Raw genomic sequence first — 6,000 nt, forward strand, 5'->3', positions numbered from 1 at the left:
CTTTTTTCCCACCGGGTATCCACGGAAGTGGTTTAGAGTAAAATGCAGTGAAGGGGAAGATTTCTTTTCATTTTGATTGGGGAGAAAACCTAACCCGCATCTTGTTCCTGATAGACTAGTATGGCACCTGCAATCACAGAAAAATAATAATCTATAATTGTACATAGGGAAGTTCATTTGTTTGCACTTGGTCCTTTTGATCCAAATTGTAAGATAACTAAGGCATGCAGAATAAAAGGCCCTGCAAATAGCCAGGGCTTGCTCCAAGCACATGCAATAAATGAGCAACAAAGGAGGGAGTAGAGGCCGCAGCTGTTGCACTTGCAGAATGATTGTGAGTTCATGACTGCCGAGCTACATGAACAAGGATTCACTTGTCTCCACTTTGTGGAGCCATTGTATAGCGTATTTTCTACATTGATTGGCAGAGGCTCTCTAGGGTAGCCAACAGGCTGGAGAAGGGGCGGGTAAAAGCTGTCAACCGATCAATGGGGTGCATAGTTGGCCTTGCAAAAAAAAATAAGGTGGGGGGGGGGAGAAGGCAAAATCAGTGATGGCAGAAGAGAACTGGGTTTATCATGCAAGCAGAGCAGACAAGTCAACATTGTCTACAAAGAAATAAAGGTTACGATATGAAGAACTGGTTTCATGGACTTCAGTGATGCTGATGAATACAGGAGGAGGTGCCCATAACTACTTTCAAGCCAGGTAACGCAAAGCAATTATGAAGTAATCTGGCAATATCTAACTGACTTTGGCTGATCTCAAACAAGCTCAGCAAGGTTGGACATGATTAATACTTGATGGAAGACCACCGGAAATGCCAAAATTTTAGGTTAAAGTAGGAGATTGGGACATTGTCGGGGAAGCAAGCAATGGAATGCTTCCATATTGTGAGCAAGATAACAACATGGATCTTTAACAAAAGTTTAGCATGACTTTTAAGACGATTGTACTTTAATGACTGAATAGACTTGCCTCAAACCATTCTAAACCAGCTTTTATTTTTAATTGAGCTCAAGTTAAAGTGCAGTAGGTGAACTGTAACTCAGCAAGTATTTACTGCTGATACCTACTTTGAAGAAACTAAAGTCTATTCTCCATGTTTTCCTAACCATGGCACAAACATGTTCCAGTAACTAGTTTTTTTTTTTGCCAAGTGTTCACGACACGCCTTCATGTTATGCCCAGTCTAGGCTAAAGCCGCTTGAAGGTATCCATAGCTCTTTGTGTTTTAATGTTTTCCTTCTTCTCCCAACACTTTTGGCTGTAGTTATAACCTGGTTTCGGTGATGATATGGTTGTTGAGGCCGTTTTTCAGGGAATCCACTCAACTCCTATATTAAGATGTTGTGGCCCTGCTATTCCCCAAATCTCTGAGCATTGCCCTCTGCAGTCATTTTTGCTTGGATTGCAGAAAAGGCTGGAGATCTGGTTTCCTCAGAGTCATCTGCTGACAAAATGCCAGACCATAGTCCTGGTCAGGTCTAATGCAGGACTCTTATGAAACACAGATTTAGTATTTTTTTGAAATTGCACCAAGATTGTTTTTTAAACATTGGAGTTAGTTCTACATTGCACAGCAGGTCGATTCAAACCATGAAGACATCCAGGGACAGCAACGTATTGTTAATTCTGGCACTACTGAGCAGATTGTAAGTTTTCCGCTGCTATTGCTGATAAAGGATGTCAAGCGGCTATACTATTTTAGTGCTACAACAGCCAAAATAGAGTAAGTACTATTGGCCACGAAGTCAAACTGGATTCCTTGATTACTCATGCCAGCACTGCATTCCCTTGCGTATTACTGTTACTTCTCGTTTCTGTTGAGTGATGCAATAGTATTTTCAATTTCGTGACTCTAATTATAATGCAAACTAGTGATCCCCAGTGCATCAAAACTTGTCTTTTAATAGCACAGCAAGACTATAGATACATTTTCAACTGCACAGAAATACAACAAGCACACATTTTTTCTAGCCTTATGGATAAGTCAGTATTTCACAATAAGTCTTGCTGGTGAACAAGCCATCCTGTGAATATGTGCTTTACTTCTGCTTTCTATTTTAAATACATTGTCACTAAATTGCATCAATGTCTGGATTTTTTAATGGAAGATTTACAGGCTTCAATTTAAAAACAATAGCCCAATGGAAGAGAATCTGAGCTTTCAGCCACTCTTACGCATGAAAAATTGAATATCACTACATTAAGTACAAACACTTTTTATTATTATTTCTTGGAAATTAGAAGCAACATCAAATGCTTCTTAAAGTATGTTCAACCCTGGCAGTGGACTCTGCATTGACATGGCCTCCCGGAGCAATCTTGAAATGAAGAAGAGATGTTTTTGTACCAAGTCACACTTTAGTTCAAGCCAGATGTAGATATTGGAGGCAATAATTCCTGGATAACATTCTAAAGCCAACAGGCTCATTTGCCTTTGAAATCTGGGTACTTTTGAGGATTTTTATTACAGCATATTTCAGTTACAGAAAAGGTTAAAAGGGGATTGAATAAAGCAATCATACCTTTTTGTTATGATTCATGGGAGAGTAAGGCCTCGGCTTCTAAAGCTTTGTGTTTATTATCCATATGCCTACATTTCTTTAGAACTGTTCTTTCTTTTCTATACTTGGATGTTTGCTCTCAACCCTGGAGACTTCCTGCTGGGTGTTGCCTGACTGCACATATTTGGCATGAATTTCAAGAGTGAATGTAAATAGGGGGTTACATAACCAGGAATCTGGATCCAAAAGACAATTCTGACCAGATTAGAACAATCTGCAAAGAATTACATTAGTTCCTGTTCTTAACAAAAGCTAAGTAAAAAAAAAATCAAATTTACAAAGATGATAAATATGAACTGATTGCAGTTCATTTTGTTGTACTTGTGATAACAATACCTAAGGAACTTGGGTTCTTCATGCAGCTAAGAAAAACTCAGAAAAAATATATACTGTTGTATGATCTCAGTTGACCTAATAAGGTTATTGTCCTACAATGCATTTAGGAACTTTTTTTCCTAACTGGTCTCTTTTCTTTTTTATAGTTTAAAGCAAACTTCTTCAACCTGGATGACTTCTGTGTGTGGAGTCCAATTTCCAGTATTCTCCACCATAACTGAGAACCACAATTCTGAGACCTGAAAGTCCATACATCAACCGTATGGTTTAGCAAACTGGAGCAGATTGAAATGGAAGATAGTGAATTGCACGATTTAACAATTCTGGATAACAAGGATTTTATATCATTGGAAGCTGGAATTTTATTCTCTAGAAATATATCACCTCTAATTAATAAATGACCTAATTTGATTGCTGCTTTTTTTTACCAAGTCATTTCCAAAGTTATCTCCAGCTTTACTTCCATAAAACCTTTTTCTTTATGGCTTAATTTTGTCTCTCACCTATTTTTCCAACTTAATTTCCAGCAGCAGCCATCAGAAGCATAGAAATGCATAGGGAGATTTGTTTCTAGAGGGTTTTTCCCCACTGGTCCCATCCAAATCAAGCCCATTTTCAAGCCGGCTCTTTCTTTTGCCAATTTCTTCCCCTCACATCCTATGTTCTTTTGTTTTCAGAAAATGAAAGGATGGACAGACTCCTGACTGCCATTGTGCAATTGCTTTCCAACATTCTGTAGTGTTGGAAGAAATAAAAAGGTAAAATTTAACTCTCTTCCCTTCTCAGTATGAGATATCTTGCTCACACAAAAGGATCATCTACAGCAGAGGTCTCAAAATTTAGCAACTTTAAGGTGCTGGCTGTGGAATTCTGGGAGTTAAAATCCACAAGTCTTAAAGTTACAACGTACTACCTGTCAATGATTACTTCAGCTTCGACCGCAATAATACATGAGCACACAATAGATACAAACTAGTGAAATCCAAATTTTTTTACTACCAGTTCTGTGGGTGTGGCTTGGTGGGTGTGGCAGGGGAAGGACACTACAAAATCCTCATTCCCTCCCCCTCCAGGGGGAAGGATATTGCAAAATCTCCATTCCCACTCCACTCTGGGGCCAGCCAGAGGTGACATTTGCCGGTTCTCTGAACTGCTCAAAATTTCCGCTACCGGTTCTTCAGAACCTGTCAGAACCTGCTGGATTTCACCTCTGATACAAACTCAAGGTAAACCGCTCTAAACTCAGTTGCAGAAAATACAACTTCAGCAACAGAGTGGTCAGTGCCTGGAATGCACTACCTGACTCTGTTGTTACCATAACTTTAACCTTAAACTGTCTACTGTTGACCTCACCCCATTCCTAAGAGGTCTGTAAGGGGCATGCATAAGTGCACCAGTGTGCCTTCCGTCCCTGTCCTACTGTCCCCATTTATTCGTTCCCATTTCCTTATTAATTTCCATGTTTATACTTATTCCTGTTATCTCTTACATGTTTGACAAACTAACGAAATATAAATAAATAAATAAATAAATAAATAAATAAATAAATAAATAAAGTCACCCCATTTGGAGACCCCTGACCTACAGGATTGCAACACTATTGGGACAGTAGTCAGGATAGCAGATGAAAAGGGTATCCAAGTGAAAATGGAGTAAGGAAAACACTCCACCCTGGTGCCTCCATTAATCCTCAATCAGAAGCATAGGGAAGGAAGAGCCATTTCTCATTTCCTGGGATTATGAGGTGCATTACACAAATCTACTCAGTGACTTTTGGGCCAGGAGATAGGATTTTAAAAAAATGCTAATTACATCACATTGCCTTTTCTGTTAGATTGGCTATCTCAGAGTATAGCTTGAAAGCGGGAAAGAGCTTTTGACAAGATGTAATGTAATCAAGGTGGGTTACAAGTGGCAGTTATCTTCCCAAGAATAGGTGTATGCATATTAGAAAAATTCTTGCAACATAGGGAACAGGGCTTTTCTTTGCAGGAGAAGGTAGCAGGAGAGCGAACAAGCTGAGAGGACATCATGGGAAAGAAGGGTCCTCAATCCAAGAAAATTCCTCTATCCAAGAAAAAAGGAAAATTAAAAGTGAAATTCATAATCATAAATATTCAAACCTTTGAAAAGCTGGCTGAGATGATTTGCTCTAATTGGCTTAATACTGAAACCTAGCTATGGTGGTATATAAAATCTTGCTTTATAGCTTGGGATTGTACATGAATCCATTTCTATTAACAAACTATGTATAAAGAAAGCCATGGGTGAGTTTTCTTTATTCTAAGAAATTTATATGAATTTACATTCATATAAATTATCTACCATTACTACCAAGCTATCTTTATATGAAGACAATGGCGAGATAGAATCTGCTACTGACACCAAAGCAGTCATAAGACAAATTTATAAATCTAAGTAGGATTTGAAAGCCAAAATATCCAAGCTAGTTTTCCCTGAAATGCTTTATCTTCCATGTACTAGAAGGCATTTAGTGCCACTAGGTACTAGAAACATTTTGGAACAATTTACATATAAATACATGGGTGAGCTCCATTTGACACGATCTGGAAATGGAGCATAAAATCAGATTGTACAAATGATCACTGTCAATTCTCTTTACATGGACGGCATAAATGCATGTTTTGATCACGACAAAGAGACAAAATCTCTAGATCCCTAAATAAGGGATGAGCAGTTTTTAGGCTCAGAAAATTCATGTTGCTTTTTTATCTGAACCCTGAGATCCATTATTCAGAGCCTTGAGAAAAAAATACATACTAAGCAATAATGAATTCTGAATTCAGAGATTTCATTTTCAAACAAACGTAAACAGAACTGATAACTCTTCATTCAAGAATCCACTCCTGGTTTTCCTAAGATTTCCTCAGATTAACAATAAGGGATGTAGGTAGAATTTTGAGAAATAAATCATTAACATTACTAACATCAATAATACAGTATTATGTAAATAAACAGAATATAGATAATAAGAGAATTAAATGAGTACTAAAGAAATTAGGGAATTGGGTATGGCCATGCATGCGTATTCTTTGCTTGTGCCTACACTGAAGAATATATACAACATATATTT

Source organism: Pituophis catenifer, unplaced genomic scaffold (genome assembly GCF_029215685.1).
Source record: "Pituophis catenifer annectens isolate HBS135680 unplaced genomic scaffold, rPitCat1.0.hap2 SCAF_3, whole genome shotgun sequence".
Lineage (NCBI taxonomy): Eukaryota > Metazoa > Chordata > Lepidosauria > Squamata > Colubridae > Pituophis > Pituophis catenifer.